The 18161-nt window shown below is 45.5% G+C and overlaps 1 long non-coding RNA gene across 1 annotated transcript; it reads right to left on the bottom strand.

Annotated features, from left to right (window-relative positions):
* Nucleotides 1-3528: 3528 nt before the first annotated feature.
* Nucleotides 3529-17489, bottom strand: LOC113959564. Its single transcript, XR_003531855.1, has 3 exons — nucleotides 17380-17489; nucleotides 7358-7362; nucleotides 3529-3539 (listed from the first exon to the last, which is right to left on the bottom strand). It is a non-coding gene; the product is annotated as an uncharacterized LOC113959564 (long non-coding RNA).
* Between the last annotated feature and the right edge of the window lie 672 nt (nucleotides 17490-18161).

Genomic DNA, 18161 nt, shown 5'->3' on the forward strand with positions numbered 1-18161 from the left:
CAGATAGAAAACTCTTAACCTCATTAAAACCCCTTGTTTGTTGAAATTCTTAACAAAGAATGCCAAACAGCATTTTAGAAATCTTGTACAAAGGTACTTAGCAAGCTAAAAGTACTAACGAGCTATACTAAAATCTTATATAATATAGATTTTAAGGCATCAGTACTAGAGTTTGTGCTTATTTTGTAGTATTAGTAGATTACTTTAAATAAGTTTTTGCAGTCAGACACTATCACTGACAACCTATGAACCTTATCAACTTGTCACAATTTGTATTAATAAACAGTGTTATTCCATAAACTGTTAGAGTGAGTCCTTTATAAGGTGCTAGCAGTTGCCGGCAGTGGATAACACATTGGGAAGACTTGCTGAGGAGTCTCCACACTGTTGGCTTAGGCCCCCGAAAAGGGTAGACAAATCACCCTCCTATCCCGTGAATCTGTTCAGTGAAGGGTTCTCCCCTTACGAGATGCTGACAGACAGGTTGGACATAAGGGTTTCAGCTTTCCTGGGGCACTGACAGACAAAACACTGGGGCTAGAGAAAATCTCCCCTCTCTAAGAGTCGGGCAACCCCCCCCGCTTTCTCGTGACACTATCCCATCACTTTAGCATAGAAGACAATTCCTGACTTTAAAAACTTTTCCATTTCCAGTGAAAGAGTGCAGATGAAAAGGTGAGGAACACACACAAGGAAGGGTGGGGTAGCTCTTACTCAGCTGTGTCTATTTAAGTTAGGCATTTACCTGGAGTAGTCATAAGCCTCCACCTACAGACAAACAGGTGCATCCAGAGACACATTCATGCCATTTGAGACATATCTAAAGAGAACATCTCTGGCAGGCGATTCATCCCATCTAGCACTTTCTCCACAGACTAGAGAGGGAGTCTAGACAACTGGGTGTCTAACCTTCAGATGGCAAAAATTAGATGAGCTGAGTTCAATGAAATATAGATAAAAATAAACACGGGGCATAAGAGTTTCCTCTGGATATCATCCCCTAGCTGTTCTTCTACAAAGTTAATGTTGTTGATTTTTTTTTAAATGTTAACTCTTACTTGAAGCCAAATATTTACTTAGTAAATAAACAAGCCAAACCAGCTATTATAGATCTGTCGATTAGCAGCAGTTTTGTTGCCACATAAGACAACTAATACAGCATTCCCATACTGTACCATGGTAGCCTTTTAATCAAAGTCTATCAACAGATATCATAGAGCCCATGACATCTCAGGGGAAGATTCTCAATAGTTTCTCTCTTCCACTCCCTGCTCTTTAAGCAGAAAGCAAAAAGTTATTCAAATTGTTGCCTGAAAGAATCATTTGGGAGTCAAAAAATTACTCACCAGGCAATTATTATAGAGATAAGATAAAAGAACAGTTTTAATAGAAGGCCTTCAACCACCACGGGGGAACAGAGACATGCACACGTGTCCAGGGGGTTCCACAATTTAAGGTGTTTGCCCATCCAATCCCAGATCTATCTGCCCCCTAGATCCTCCCCCTGGCACACTCCTCTGAAATTTGAGTTAGGGATCCTGAGACCCCCTCTTCTTCATCTTCCTCTTCATCACAGCATGTCCAGTCCTTGGAGCTTCTCCAAAGTTCTGGGTTTTGAAGGATGCTTTGTCTGTGGGGTATCTGGTTGTTCAAGCCAGGGTGCAAATGTTCTTAGAAAGAAGGCCTACCTTGAGAGGAGTCTAAACAAGCTAAGGAATTTAGAAGGTTTGATATGAAATAGGGAAAAGGGTTTGGGTATATGTAAACTACTGTGCTAAAGGGTGAGCTAACTACAGCTACTTCTAAAATCTACAAAAAGCTAAAAATCAAAAAAATCCATAGACATCAGTCCCCCCTTTAGAGATGGACAAAACTCTATCTTGTCCAGTCTCTACTACCTATACTTAACATTATACCAGTAAGATGACTAATACCTACAACACTAACCATACAATAAGCTAATATGCAGATCTAACACTATATACAACTAACATGAATAACTGCTTTATCCAGGTTCAGATTTGGTAACCATGAAGTAAGTTTATAGAAGATATCTCCATAAACCTAATGAGACATCCTCCGGAATTGCCCAGTGTAGAATTTAAGCTTGTTGCCAAATTTCAGCTGAATCCATAGTGCAAATCCAGCACTCATATTCATGAAGAATATTGGATATAGTTTTGCTAAACCAAATATAAATTTTGGTTCTAAACCCAATCCATAGTTACCGGTGGTATTAGGCAATACACACAGAAAAACAGTTTAAACATAATTTTAACAGTCTGTTACAGTCTCTGTTGTTCCACTTGTCTAAAGAACAGAGGTTTTTTTCCTCTGGGTAACAAATCCAGGGTCCTTTGCTATAGCTTATTAATATTATTAATATTAATAAGTAAATAAACCATATGGACCTGGCTAGCTTGGGAGTTCACTGCCAAATCCTCTTTATTCAAATGAGACAGCAGCTTATATATGGGTTTGAATAGTAAACTTTTTTCAAGCAGTCACACTAAGGATTCTGCTTAGCAGAAGTCCTGATATAGTTATTTCTGTTATTTCCCTTGAATTTTAACTTCCCATGCCGGCTGTAGCTTTGCCTTTTCTTTCTTTCAAAGTTTTCTCTGCCAGGTCTCTCGTGTGCACAGTAATCAGATTTTTGGAGCTCTCACACGGTCCTCTGCACAATGTCCCAGTCCTTTTTGCACTGGTATTTGATGTCCTTTCTTTAATGACGTTCTCTGCCTACTTTTAGCTTGGTATGCGACTTCTGGCTTTTTTCTGGAGAAGTGTTCCTCAGCTTTTAAAACAATCTCGTTTGAACGCTACCGTAATTCTCCTTGTTACAAGGCAGTCTCTAATCATCCCTGATACAGGGAGTGCCCAACATTCAGGGTACCAGATATTGCTTATTAATATAATAAGTAAATAAACCATATGGACCCGGCTAGCTTGGAGGTTCACTGCCAAATCCTCTTTATTCAAATGAGACAACAGCTTATATATGGGTTTGGATAGTAACACGTGACTCCCTTGACCAATTACCAGGGGTTTCTCACTACCTATGTGTGGGAATACTTCGAGATTTCATTTCCCAGGATGCCTTGTCCAGCATCCTTCCTAAAACCAGACTCCTAAACTTTACCAACAACTCTGACCACGATGGAGATGGTCAGCAGAACTTGAAACAGTTCTTTCCACTTGGCTTGCAGGGGCTCAGTTCCATCTCTTAACATAGGCTCAGTCTCTGGGCTGGAACGGATAAACAGGAGTGTCCGGTCCCATGGGTCTAGATAACATGACGAATCTCTGTAGTTCCTGTAAAGCAGAGCCTAAACCAGTAAACAATTTTGCAAATTAACCTTCCCTTAGTTGAATATAGGGACTTATGTTGTTTCTCCACTTGTTGTATGTGGATTTTTAGTGAGGCCTGAACCCATATCATAGATGTTTCTTGACAAACCCTGTTTATTTGTTATTTTGTTGATGAAGTGTGACTCTGTCTGATGACAATCTCAAAGGAATCCCAAATCTTGGAATTCCTGCATCTTGACTGTGTGAGAGGAACTTGAGTTTTTATAACATAAAGTGATTAACTCCCAGTCACAGATCTATAGGCCAGTTAGGAGCTTACCTGAAGCAGGCTGCATGTGGATGCAACACCAAACAGCACCCTGGCAGTGCCAGTAGCTCATCACAGAGAACTTGCACTCTCCGGACAGATTCCAGGCCTTATTGGGGAACAGGTCATCCTGCCACAGTCTGCCCCAGACTGCAGTCGGTCATCTTTACCTTGGAGTGGTAGTGCAAGTACCTCTTGCCTCCATGGATAAAAGCATCCTCATGTATTGGGTTAGGTGCACTCATGTATATGTGCCTATATGTGTATATGAACACCAACAAAACAGCTGTATTGCAATAAAGATAGGAAACAATCTAAACAAATCATCTAAGCAATCTAAACAAATCATCTCACTATGGGGTTACCAGTTTGTCTCAAAGACTGCAGGCAAGATGCGAGCCAGATCTCAGGGTCCCATGGAAGGGTCCACAGAAACAGTCCTATGTTTGCAGTACCGTAGACACTTTCTTACTCCCCTTTCCATCCTAACACAGGACTCTTCTTCTGTACTTCACACACTCCTAGATGACACTGCATGACAAAGCATTTTAGAGGCATAAGGTAGATAAATTTGATCTCACAATTACATGAAATCCTATGTGGATTTCCCCACCAAACCAAATCAGGGAGGAATCTATTCCACAAGCTGCAGTAGTCAGAGACACAGCTATTCCAAACAGTGCTCGCAAAATGCTGTCAAACTACTAGGACAGAATGAAACAGAGCAAGGATTTTTAGAGGCTAAAATCCTGCTCCGAGAAGAGGCTCACAGATCCCACTTTGAGGAATGCTGCATTTAGGTTGTAATGACAGAGACTGAAAACACATTAAGGGAGAGAAGGTATCAGGCTCCGAGAGGCCTGTTTGTCCTTAGTATGCTCTATCCTAATGAAATATAACAAAAAGGTTAGCCTAGTAGTCATAAATTAGATAAAATGGACATTCAGGGGGGTTGGAGAGCTGAGTAAAGGGGTTTTTAGTAAGACTTTCGCACGTAGTCAGGAAAAGTTGAAAAGTTCATGAAGATGAGGAGCAAGAAAATGACCCCCATGAGGTCGAAGAAAGTGGAATGACCCCCAGGAATTTACCCAAAAGGATGACTCTACCTCAAACTCCACCTGAACCCCACCTGATATGAATATTATAACTAGATGATGTAATTGTAATAAATATTCATGTAAAATACTGTAATCCCTCACCAAAATTGTATAAATTACCTGACTTTTCACTGAGAACTTCAGAGCTAGTTTGTCCAGCATGAGCTGGCTAGTTCTCCAACATTGCTCGAAATAAATACCTTTGCTGCTTAAAGACTTAAAACTGTCTCTAAGCAGTCATTTGATTTTGTTTTTGGCATCAAGAACAGATATGAACATTGCAAACTTTAAAGCAAAAACGTAGCGAAAGCAGTATATACTTTCAATTCTACTGCAACTAAACTAACAGTAAAAGAAACCTAAAAGCAACAAAAGTAAAAAGATAATAAAACAAAAATACAATAGTCATTACACTGTCTGGTGTTCTGACAGTATTATTCAGATGGCAGTTTGATTCTTCTGTATACACCACCTTTGGAGGTCACAGGCTGATTTTACAACAGTTCTTAACCGTGACAGAAGCTTTTCCTTATTGGTCTTTCTTGTTTACTTCAGATGATTAGGCCTCATATTGGTGTGTCTCACTTGCAGTTGTTAAAGCATGTTCTGCTATTCATTCACTTCTGCACAAAGTTGTTTCCGTGACTCTCAACCTGAGTTCTGGTGGCACAACTTTCAGGTCTGTCTGCTGGAAAGGCTTTCTGCAAACAGTCAATTTCTGATACATTGTTAGTTCACATTGAGAACAAACAGTGACCCTCCTTTTGGTTCTGCCACAGCCCCCCAAGCTGAATCAGGGCACAGAGGGCAGGAATATTCACAGGCTGTGAGCCTGGAACAGGTCCAGAACACACAGGGGCCAACAGATAGTTCTTCTCTCCCCCCCTTTCCGTATTAGCCAGCCCAACAGTAGAGGGAAGGAGAGGTGTGACAGTGATTGCACGGACCCACCAGATTGGAGCTGGCAAATTGTTTTTAAGCACACGTTTATATACCCCCAATGACATCAGAGGTTACGTAACCATAGAGCACATACTTCTTCCCAATGGTCATTCTTGAACCTGTTCAGTGGGCATGCACAGTTGAGCACTTTCTTCGGGGGCTTACTGCGGAGACTACATTTCCCATCCTTCCTTGTGACATTCTTCCTATAAGGAGTTAACCCTTTCCTCACATATCCGCCTTCTTTATTATAATAACAAGTTACAGAACAGTTGTGGTGGTTTCACTCTAGGCCTTCCTGGAGACCAACTTGTAACCAGGAAGGAACTAGAAAAGTGATCACGGAAGTATTCCATACTATTCCTTTATGTAACTTGAGGTACAAATAAAACCAGCGGGAGGGATCAAGCTCTCTCTTCCTCTCCGGCGAGGTTCGAGAACGGTGGGTCCCTGTTTCGGTCGGACTTATCTGGAGCCGAGGCCTACAGTGACTGCCGTTATCCGCCACGCGTGAGGGGAGAGCCTGGGACCGTGTCTGGTCATCCTGCCTGTTCGAAGGGAAGTGGTGAGATTTCTGCTAGTTTGCCTTCGACTGGCTGTTTGACTTGCTTGGTCCTTGCCCCTTTTTGTCCTTCTCCCTTCCTCCCCCCCCTCCCCCCCCCCCAGTGTGTGATTCTCCTTTTGTGTATCTGTCTCATATGTAAAATATATATATATATATATTTTTGCTATAGCTTTGGTTGCTTGGTTTTTTTTTTTCCTCTTTTCCCTCTCTGGGAGGTGGGTCCTTGTTGTCGAGTTTCAGGGGACTTGGCGGGAAGCCAGCTCAAAACTTGTACGTTTCTGGTAGCAGAGGATGGTTATTTTAGTTAAGTTTGGTTTGTTTTGATAAACATTTTCCAGGAAGACAACCAAGCTCAGTGTTGTTTTGCAAACCAATCTATTGTTTTGGGAACAGGTCTGGGAACACTGCCAGAGTCTGGGAAAGCAGCCAAGGAAACTTTGTTTATATAAACAAAAGTTTGTTTTGGGATCAAGAAGAAATAATAACAAAAACAATGGCTATTTCATTAATTTGTCTTATAATTCTAACCATCTTTACACCTGTGTTAGGCTACTCTATAGGGAGACGTCCAGACCTTGAGGATGGATGGAACGAATTGCTTCCATCCTTTAATTTTGACATCAAAGGTTTGGTAAAGGAGATCCCCATGGTCAAAATTGGCTCTAATTGCTATATAAATCTTATTGCAACAGTACTGTCATTGATAAAGGTACTGGAAGTGCTCCTTAAACTTGGAAGAATGGGGTTCCATTGCTTTCCCTCTTGTAGGAAAGATCATACCTCAAAGGGACTCGCTGGAACTTTGGAAAGGGTTGCAGACAGGCCAGTCCCCGGGTGGCATGGAGCTTGGGAAGATTTCGGTAGATTAGTAGGACATGTGTCACCCCCCATTAATTGGGAGTTCACACCAGAACAAATGTTTGATTCTGGTGAGATGGCCCACTGTTTGGCAGAAGGGTACTTTTCCTACAAAGATCCGAATATTCAATTCTCCACTTTGTGCTGGGGCCTGGCTAATGCTTATCGAGTTGCCATAGACCACCTTCAGAGGGTTAAGGTCGACACAGAGACCCAAACCATGCCACTTGAAACCAGTGATGTCCCTATTAGGTCCACAGAAGTTGGGGTCCAAACACAACCTGAAGTCAATGCCATTTCTACTAAGTCCACTAGAACCGGGACTCAAGCTAAGAACCGGAAGGTCATCATTGCCCCTATAAAGAAGAAGAAGACGTGGGTAAGGGAGATCAAGGAACTTACGGACCCATCTCCGCAACTAGAACGCACAGAAGAAAAAGAGGAAGAAGAAGAAGGAACAGAGGACGTAGTGGACGAAGGAGCGGCAGCAATGGGAGAAGGAGCAACAGCAAGTGATGAAGGCGCGACTGCGAGAGAGGAAGAAGTGGTTGTGACTGAGGAAGGAGCGATTGGAAGAGAAGAAGCAGCTACCAGAGAGGAAGAAACGGTTACATGGGAAGGAGCACGTCCAAAGGAACTAGGGGCACGCCCAAAGGAATACAGAACGGCATCAAAAGAAAAGAAAGCAACAGTGCAAACGGCCGGTGGTATATTGTCGCTTGATGATTTATACCCTGACTACACATTCAGTGTTGCAAAAGACGCAAAGAAGGAGCCAAAGTATCCCCCTCAATTGGAGGGGGAATTATCCCTACCCCTCCAGACCCAACCTTCTCTTGGAGGTGTGAATGATTGGAGGAGGAGGCCCTTATCTCAGCACACGAAAGATTACTCACTACCTCCACCCGCGGGGTATCGCGAACGACTCAGGAGTCCATCCCCATGGCGTGACTGGTATAGAAGTCCATCTCCAGGGCGTGAACGATGCAGAAGTCCATCTCCGCGGCGTGAACAATATAGAAACTTATCCCCACGGCATGCCCAGTCTCCACCTCCACATGAGAGATATAGGGAGGAAGTGGGAACAGTCCCACGTAGGAGTGGAAGAGTAAAGAGAGAGGTGGAAAAGATTCTACGTGGGAGAGATGGACAAGAAATAATGCGAGAAAGCGAAATTACACAATCACTGACCACAAGAGAGCTTCGAGATTTACGGAGAGATTATATGCGCTTGCCTGGTGAAGAAGTCCTCACCTGGTTGGTGCGATGCTGGGACAAGGGAGTTGATAGTCATGTAATTGAAGGTGATGAAGCATGACAATTGGGATCCATTGCTCGAGACCCTGTGATAGAGCAAGAAATGGGGAGGGAGAAAATGGCGTCCAGCCTTTGACTCCGAATCCTCCACGCGGTGAGAGTGAAATACCCATTTAAGGAGTCCCTGAAGAGTTCTTCAAGAAGGTGGAGAACTGCAGAAGAAGGCATCCAATACCTACGGGAATTGACCATGCTGGAGATCATCTATTCTGATCCAGACTATTATGACATCCAAGTTCCTGAGAGTGTTCCCTGCACGCAACCAATGTGGAAAAAGGTAATTCAAGGTGCTCCTAAACCATATGTTTCCTGCTTGATATCCGCATATAATCCAAAGATGGAGGAACCAAACGTGGAAACCATGTGTACTTGGATAAGAACCATAGAGGAAAATATGGAAGACTCCTTCAATCCCCTCTACCGACGCACCTACGATAGGGAAAGAATGGAGAGAGATTATGAATATTCCAGATATGAGGACGACCTTAGAGACAGAGAGGACAGAAGGTATAGAGATTACCAAGAAAGGCCAATGGGAAAATCACGGCGGGACCGACAAAGACGACCTCGACCCAGACCTCGATCCTGGTCTCGATCTCGCTCACGGTCCCTGTCATTCACACGTCGAAGGAAAGAGAACTCTAAGCGTTGGTCACGTAACCAACTATGGGCATATCTTCGTAGTAAAGGAGAAAACATGAAGAAGTGGGATGGTGAACCCACTTCTAAGCTTGAAGCTAGAGTGAGGGAGCTGAAGTGAAAGAAGACTGACAAGAAAGTTGTCTATGTAGTAGACGGAGATTTCTTAGAAGAGAAACTGTGATCGCTGAAACACGAGAAGATGGAGGTCCACTTCGACAACGGCAAAAAGTCTAAGAAGTCAAAGTCAAACTCTGACGACGAATGCTCTGATCAAGACCAGTAGAGGGGCCCTGCCTTCTGCCAGGAGAAGGAGAGGGACCAGGAAGATAACCGAGTTTACTGGGCTGTGTGGATTCGATGACCTGGCACATCGGATCCTCAGAGATACCAGGCCTTGATAGATACTGGAGCCCAGTGTACTGTAATGCCTTCAGAGTATAAGAGCACCGAGACTGTTACTATTTCTGGAGTGACCGGAGGGTCTCAAGAATTGTCAGTAGTAGAGGCGGACATGAGCTTGACGGGAGACCAATGGGAAAAGCGTCCCATTGTGACGGGGCCAGAAGCCCCTTGCATCCTTGATATATACTACCTAAGAAGAGGATACTTCAAAGACCCGAAAGGGTACCGGTAGGCTTTTGGTATAGCCTCGGTGATTGAAGAGGAGTCCAAGCAATTGTCTGCCCTTCCTGACCTCTCAGAAGACCCTTCCATTGTAGGATTACTGCGAGTTAAAGATCAAGAAGTGCCAATAGCCACAACAACTGTACACAGACGACAGTATCGGACAAACCGAGATGCTGTGATCCCTATCCACAAAATGATCCGAAAGTTGGAGAGCCAAGGGGTGGTCAGCAGAACCCATTCACCCTTCAACAGCCCCATCTGGCCTGTGCGTAAATCCGATGGAGAGTGGAGACTGACTGTGGACTATCGTGGCTTAAATGAAGTTACGCCACCGTTGAGTGCTGCCGTGTCAGATATGTTGGAGCTCCAATACGAGTTGGAGACCAAGACAGCAAAGTGGTACGCCACCATCGCCATAGCCAACGCGTTTTTCTCCATTCCTTTAGCGGCAGAGTGCAGGTCACAGTTTGTTTTCACCTGGAGGGGCGTTCAATACACCTGGAATCGACTGCCCCAGGGGTGGAAACACAGTCCAACCATCTGTCATGGACTGATCCAGGGCACACTAGAGAAGGGTAAGGCTCCCGAACACATCCAGTACATCGATGACATCATTGTATGGGGGGATACAGCAAAGGAAGTTTTCAAAAAAGGACAGACGATCATCCAGATTCTCCTCAAGACCAGTTTCGCTATCAAGAAGAGCAAAGTCAAGGGACCTGCCCCAGAGATCCAATTCCTAGGGGTGAAATGGCAAGATGGACGACGCCAGATACCAACAGACATAATCAACAAGATTGTAGCAATGGCTCCCCCCACCAACAAGAAAGAAACCCAAGCTTTTCTGGGAGCAATAGGTTTCTGGAGGATGCATATCCCAGAATACAGTCAAATTGTGAACCCTCTTTACTTTGTGACCCGTAAAAAGAACAATTTCCAGTGGGGTCCTGAGCAACAACAAGCTTTCAGGCAGATCAAGCAAGAAATTGCACATGCTGTGGCTCTTGGACCAGTTAGAACGGGACCAGATGTAAAGAGCGTACTCTACTCTGCAGCTGGAGATAAAGGTCCCTCCTGGAGCCTCTGGCAAAAGGTGCCTGGCGAGACGCGAGGGCGACCACTGGGTTTCTGGAACCAAAGTTACAGAGGTTCTGAGGCCAATTACACCCCTGTGGAAAAGGAAATCTTAGCGGCGTACGAAGGTATACGAGCAGCTTCAGAGGTAATTGGTACCGAAGCACAGCTCTTCCTGGCACCCCGATTACCAGTCTTGAGCTGGATGTTCAAAGGAAAGGTGCCCCCTACGCATCATGCCACCGATGCTACGTGGAGCAAGTGGATAGCCTTGATTACGCAGCGTGTACAATTGGGAAGCTCAAATCGCCCTGGAATTCTGGAGGTTATCACAAATTGACCTGAAGGTGGGAACTTCAGTCTGGCAGAAGAAGAAGAAGAACCAGTGAGCCGAGCTGAAGAAGCTCCGCCATTTGATCAACTGCCAGATAAAGAGAGGCGTTATGTCCTTTTCACTGATGGTTCTTGCCGTATTGTAGGAAGGAACCGGAAGTGGAAAGCAGCCGTTTGGAGTCCCACCCGACGAGTGGCAGAAGCTGCTGAGGGTCAAGGCTAGTCGAGTCAATTTGCAGAGCTCAAAACCGTCCAATTGGCCCTGGACATCGCCGAACGAGACTCTACCTCTACACAGACTCGTGGATGATAACCAATGCTCTATGGGGATGGTTAGACCGATGGAAGAAGATGAACTAGAGGCGTGGAGGAAAACCCATCTGGGTTGCTGACTTGTGGCAGGACATCGCTGCCAGAGCAAAGAGACTGAATGTGAGAGTCCACCATGTAGATGCCCATGTGTCCAAGAAGCGAGCTAATGAAGAACATAATAACAACAGAGAAGTAGACCGAGTTGCACAGATAGGGGTGTCACAAGCAGACCTAGACTGGCAGCAGAAGGGAGAGCTGTTTCTTAACTCAATGGGTCCATGACGCTTCTGGTCATCAAGGCCGAGATGTCACCCACAGATGGGCACGAGACCGAGGGGTGGATTTAACCATGGATATCATTTCTGAAGTTATCCATGATTGTGAGACTTGTGCCACTACTAAGCAGGTGAAAAGACTGAAGCCCCTATGGTATGGTGGACGATGGAATAAATATAAGTATGGAGAGGCATGGCAGGTTGATTATATCAAACTGCCACAGACCCGTCAAGGTAAATGCTATGTACTTACCATGGTGGAAGCAACAACGGGATGGTTAGAGACTTTTTCAGTACCCCACGCAACGGCCCGGAATACCATTCTGGGTCTTGAAAAGCAAGTCCTGTGGAGACACGGGATCCCCGAACGTATTGAGTCAGACAACGGGACTCATTTCAAAAATGAATTAGTTACCACTTGGGCGAGGGAACATGGTATCGAATGGGTGTACCACATTCCTTATCATGCACCAGCTGCTGGGAAGGTTGAGAGATATAACGGATTATTGAAGACCACTCTAAAGTCATTAGGTGAAGGAACTTATAAAAACTGGGACAAAAACTTAGCGAAGCCTACCTGGCTAGTTAACACCAGGGGTTCTGTCAATCGAGCTGGCCCTGCACAGGCAGAATCCCTTCACATTGTTGATGGAGATAAAGTTCCAGCAATCCATTTGAGGGGAATGTTAGGGAAAGTTGTTTGGATTACCCCTGCCTCAGGCCAAGACAAACCCATTCGTGGGATTGTCTTTGCTCAAGGGCCAGGACATACGTGGTGGGTAATGAGGAAGGATGGAGTCATCCAGTGTGTGCCTCAAGGAAATTTAGCCTTGGGAAAAAACTAATTGTATGTCCTAAGTTGTGTTCTTACAGGAAACCAGTCACCAGATGAGAGAGAGACCTGAACTAAGTTGATGCTGGTATCCGGTGATGAGACAGTCCAGTGATGAAACAACCATAAATCGGAGACCAAAGATCTGGACTGAACTGACATCGGCATTGATTTTCCAACGACGAGACAACTTTACCGAGAGACCAACAAGAACTATATATATATATATTTATATGTATATGTGTATATATATGCGCGAACGTGAAACATAGGTGTTACTTAAAGAAATAGTATGGAATAAGGGGTGGAGAATGTGGTGGTTTCACTCTAGGCCTTCCTGGAGATCAACTTGTAACCAGGAAGGAACTAGAAAAGTGATCACGGAAGTATTCCATGCTATTCCTTTACGTAACTTGAGGTACAAATAAAGCCAGCGGGAGGGATCGCGCTCTCTTCCTGTGGTGGTTTGGGCTAGACCTTCCTTGGTGACCAGTTTGTAACCAAGGAAGGGTCCAGATTTACCCAGTATTCCCTACGATTTTTACGTAAGCCAGATTATAAGAAGAAAGGAGGAGAGGCCTTCGCTCTCTTTTCCTTCCGGCAACTTGGAGGTGCAGGTTCCCTGCTGTTGAGTCTGCCATGTTGGGGAGCGAGGCCTGGTGAGGCCTTGTCAACCTTGGGAGGTGGAGGTTGCCAGCGATTGTCCCAGAGCAACTCTCGGTTGTCCCAAGGAGAGTGGTGGGATATTTTCTTTGCTAACCCTTTAGTTACTAGATCTCGGACTACTGATTGGGAAATATATATATATATATATATTTTATTTTGGTTTTGTTCCCTTTCCCTTCCCCCCTTCCCCTTCCCTTGTGAAAATTGTATATATTTTAAATTGTAGATATAAGTGTAAATATATTTATATATATCACTTTAACTGTCTCTCTCGTTTCGGGTTTTCTTAGCTGGTTGTTTTTCTCCCTCTTCTCCCTGAGGTTTGGGGGGGGGGGGGGGACTTCTGGTGGTAAGGTTTGGAGACTTGACAGGGAGCCAGCTTCAAACCATATCACCTTATTTTGGTGTTTCTGCCCGGTTTATCTCTGGTTATCTCGGTTTGTTTTTGGTTTTGCCACAGTTGTTTTGGAACAAGTCTGGGAAGGGAGCCAAGTTGGTGCAAACACTGCCCATTGTTTGGGAACACTACCGGGAGAGTTGCCAAGAACCTATTGTTTATATAAATATACCTTTGTTTGGGAACAAAGAGAGAAAAATATATAAACATGGTCTTTTTATTCATTTTCTTGGTTATTTTGGCTGTTTTTATATATGCTGCTGGGTATCCAGTGAGAACTAACCCAAAAGGCATCTACCAATATCTGCCTTTCCTTAATTATGACATCAAAGGCCTAGTGACTGAGGTCCCTGGGATCAAAATTGGCCCCAATCCTTACCTAAATTGTTTGGCAACAGTTATACTATTCCTAAAAGCCATGGAAGTGGTGTTTAACATTGGAAAGGTGGTGCAGTACTGCTTTTCTTGTTGCAGGAAACGCCAAAACTCAAAGGGATTTGCTGGAACTTTGGGAAGGACCTTGAGAAAACCAGTCCCTGGATGGCAAGGAATCTGGGTCAACTTTGGCAAATTGGTAGGGCGCGTGACACCTCCCATTAGTTGGGATTTCACACCAGAGCAGGTGTTTGATCCTGATGAGGTGGTACGTCGTCTGGCAGAAGGGTGTTTATCTTATGAGGACCCAAATATGCAGTTTTTTGCTTTGTACTGGGGCCTGGCGAGTGCCTATCGAACTGCTGTGGACTATGCTCGGAAGACTAAGGCTGAGGCGGAAACTCAAACCCTGTCACCTGAGTACAATGCCACCTGTACTACACGCACTGAAAGCGGAACCCAGACTACACCACCTGAGATACCTCTTGCCCCTGTAGTGAAAAGGAAGTCATGGGTACCGGTGCCCAAAACTTTAAACCTACGACCAGATGGAGAGCAGAACAGGTCAGAAGATAACGGAGAGGAGACTGATACTGATGCCAGTGCCAGAACTCCACCTCCACAAACAGTACCACCCCCAAAAATGGAAACTACAGAGTTGCGGTCAATGACCCCATCAGAACTCCGGGACTTACAAAAGGATTACACTCGTCGACCTGGTGAGCGAATTCTATCGTGGTTGCTCCGATGTCGAGACCGTGGGGCTAGAGGTCACATATTGTCAACTGCTGAAGCAGAACAACTAACTTCCATCTCCGGAGACCGTGAACTTGATCGCTTAATTGCAGAGGAGAAACCCGACCTCAGTCTTTGGGCGCGACTTGTCTTAAGTGTGAGACAAAGGTTTCTATTTAAAGACTATTTACCATGTCCCATGAGGAGGTGGACCAAGATAGAAGACGCTATCCAGTACCTAAGAGAATTGGCATTGCTGGAACTTATGTATGATGACCCTCAATACGATCCCGTCACTGATGACCCAGAGGTTATTGCTTGCACAATGCCCATGTGGAAGAAGATAATCCAGGGTGCTCCTGCATCATATGTCCATACCTTGGCAGGAGTAATGCTTCCAAACATGCCAGAAACGCCTGTGAACATGCTGTGTACGGTTCTGCGACATCTAAAAGAAACAGTAGAATCTAGAAATGAGTTTTCTAGAGACTATTCTGATTCTGGTTACAGACAAAGACCTGAGAGAGATGAGCCTTACGGGTGCTCTGATTATGAAGATGACTACGGAGACCACAGGGACAGACGCTACAGAGATAGATCAGCAGACCGGTCTCGACCACGATCTCGATCTTGGTCCCGGTCCCGCTCACGATCTCCTTCCGTCACACGCAGAAGGAGCGAAAACCCTAAGCGTAGATCTAAGCGCAGTGAACTGTGGTCCTATCTGCGCGCCCATGGAGAAAACATGAGGAAGTGGGATGGTGAACCTACTTCCAGACTTGAGACCAGAGTGAAAGAACTAAAACGCAAGGAAGTCGATAAGAAAGTTGTCTACGTAGTAGATGCAGATTTCTTTGAGAGAGAACTGAGATCTCCCAGACGCAGGAGGTCTGGAGTCCGTTTCCAGGATGACAAGAAAGCCTCTGACAAACCGAAGTAAAGATCCGATGGTGAATGCTCCGACCAGAACCAATAGAGGGGCCCTGCCTTCTGCCAGGAGAAGGAGAGGGACAAGAAAGATAACAGAGTTTACTGGACTGTGTGGGTTCGATGGCCTGGCACATCGGATCCTCAGAGATACCAAACTTTAATAGATACTGGCGCGCAGTGTACGTTAATGCCCTTAGGACATATGAGCACAGAGACTGTTTCAATTTCTGGGGTGACAGGAGGGTCTCAAGAGCTGTCGGTGGTAGAGGCCGAAATAAGCCTGACAGGAGACCAATGGGAAAAACATTCCATTGTGACAGGACCAGAAACCCCTTGCATTCTTGGCATGGATTACCTCAGGAGAGGATACTTCAAAGACCCGAAGGGGTACCGATGGGCTTTTGGTATTGGCGCAGTGACTGAAGAGGAATCCAAACGATCATCTGCCCTGCCCGGCCTCTCAGAAGATCCTTCTGTTGTAGGATTACTGCAAGTTGAGGACCAGCGAGTGCCAATAGCCACTAAGACAGTGCATAGGCGACAGTACCGGACGAATCGAGACGCTGTGATCCCCATCCATAAGATGATTCGCAAGTTGGAAAGCCAAGGGGTGGTTAGTAGAACACACTCACCCTTCAATAGCCCCATTTGACCTGTACGTAAGTCAGATGGCGAATGGAGACTGACGGTGGACTATCGTGGCTTGAATGAAGTCATGCCACCATTGAGTGCTGCTGTACCAGACATGTTGGAGCTCCAGTATGAGCTGGAGTCCAAGACAGCAAAGTGGTATGCTACCATCGACATCGCCAATGCATTCTTCTCCATTCCCCTAGCAGCAGAGTGCAGGTCGCAGTTTGCTTTCACGTGGAGAGGTGTGCAGTACACGTGGAACCGACTGCCCCAGGGGTGGAAGCACAGTCCAACAATCTGCCATGGACTGATTCAGGCCACACTGGAGAAGGGCAAGGCCCCAGAACATATCCAGTACATTGATGACATTATTGTATGGGGGGACACAGCGGAAGAAGTTTTTGAGAAAGGAGAGGAAAATCATCCAGATTCTCCTTGATGCCGGTTTCGCCATTAAGAAGAATAAGGTCAAGGGACCTGCCAGAGAGATCCAATTCCTAGGGGTGAAATGGCAAGATGGACGACGTCAGATACCAACAGATGTCATCAATAAGATTGTAGCCATGGTTCCACCGACCAACAAGAAGGAGACGCAAGCTTTCCTGGGAACCATAGGTTTCTGGAGAATGCACATCCCTGGGTATAGCCAGATTGTGAGCCCTCTTCACTTTGTGACCCGTAAAAAGAATACCTTTCAATGGGGTCCTGAACAGCAACAGGCATTCAAACAGATCAAACAAGAGATTGCACATGCCGTGGCTCTTGGACCAGTTCGAACGGGACCAGAAGTGAAGAACGTACTTTACACTACAACTGGAGTCCCAAAGGTGCAAAAGGTGCCTGGTGAGACGCGAGGACGATCACTTGACTTCTGGAGCCGAAGTTACAGGGGTTCTGAAGCCAACTATACTCCTGTGGAAAAGGAAATTCTGGTGGCCTATGAAGGCATACAAGCAGCCTCAGAGGTGATTGGCACTGAAACACAGTTTCTCCTAGCACCCCGACTACCAGTCCTGAATTGGATGTTCAAAGGGAAGGTGCCCCCTACGCATCATGCCATCGATGCTACGTGGAGCAAGTGGATAACCTTGATTACGCAGCGTGTACGATTGGGAAGCTCAAATCGCCCTGGAATTCTGGAGGTTATCACAAATTGACCTGAAGGTGGGAACTTCAGTCTGGCAGAAGAAGAAGAAGAACCAGTGAGCCGAGTTGAAGAAGCTCCGCCATTTGATCAGCTGCCAGATGAAGAGAGGCGTTATGCCCTTTTCACTGATGGTTCTTGCCGTATTGTAGGAAGGAACCGGAAGTGGAAAGCAGCCGTTTGGAGTCCCACCCGACGAGTGGCAGAAGCTGCTGAGGGTCAAGGCAAGTCGAGTCAATTTGCAGAACTCAAGGTCGTCCAATTGGCCCTGGACATTGCCGAACGAGAAGGATGGCCAAGACTCTACCTCTACACTGACTCGTGGATGATAACCAATGCACTATGGGGATGGTTAGACCGATGGAAGAAGATGAACTAGAGGCGTGGAGGAAAACCCATCTGGGTTGCTGACTTGTGGCAGGACATCGCTGCCAGAGCGAAGAGTCTGAATGTGAGAGTCCACCATGTAGATGCCCATGTGTCCAAGAAGTGAGCTAATGAAGAATACGATAACAACAGAGAAGTGGATCAAACTGCACAGATAGGAGTGTCACAAGTAGACCTAGACTGGCAGCAGAAGGGAGAACTGTTCTTAGCTCGATGGGTCCATGATGCTTCTGGTCATCAAGATCGAGATGCCACCCACAGATGGGCACGAGACCGAGGGGTGGATTTAACCATGGATATAATTTCTGAAGTTACCCGTGATTGTGAGACTTGTGCCGCTATTAAGCAGGCGAAAAGACTGAAGCCCCTGTGGTATGGTGGACGATGGGATAAGTATAAGT

Source organism: Corapipo altera, unplaced genomic scaffold (assembly GCF_003945725.1).
Source record: "Corapipo altera isolate COAL_440 unplaced genomic scaffold, ASM394572v1 60871, whole genome shotgun sequence".
NCBI classification, from domain to species: domain Eukaryota; kingdom Metazoa; phylum Chordata; class Aves; order Passeriformes; family Pipridae; genus Corapipo; species Corapipo altera.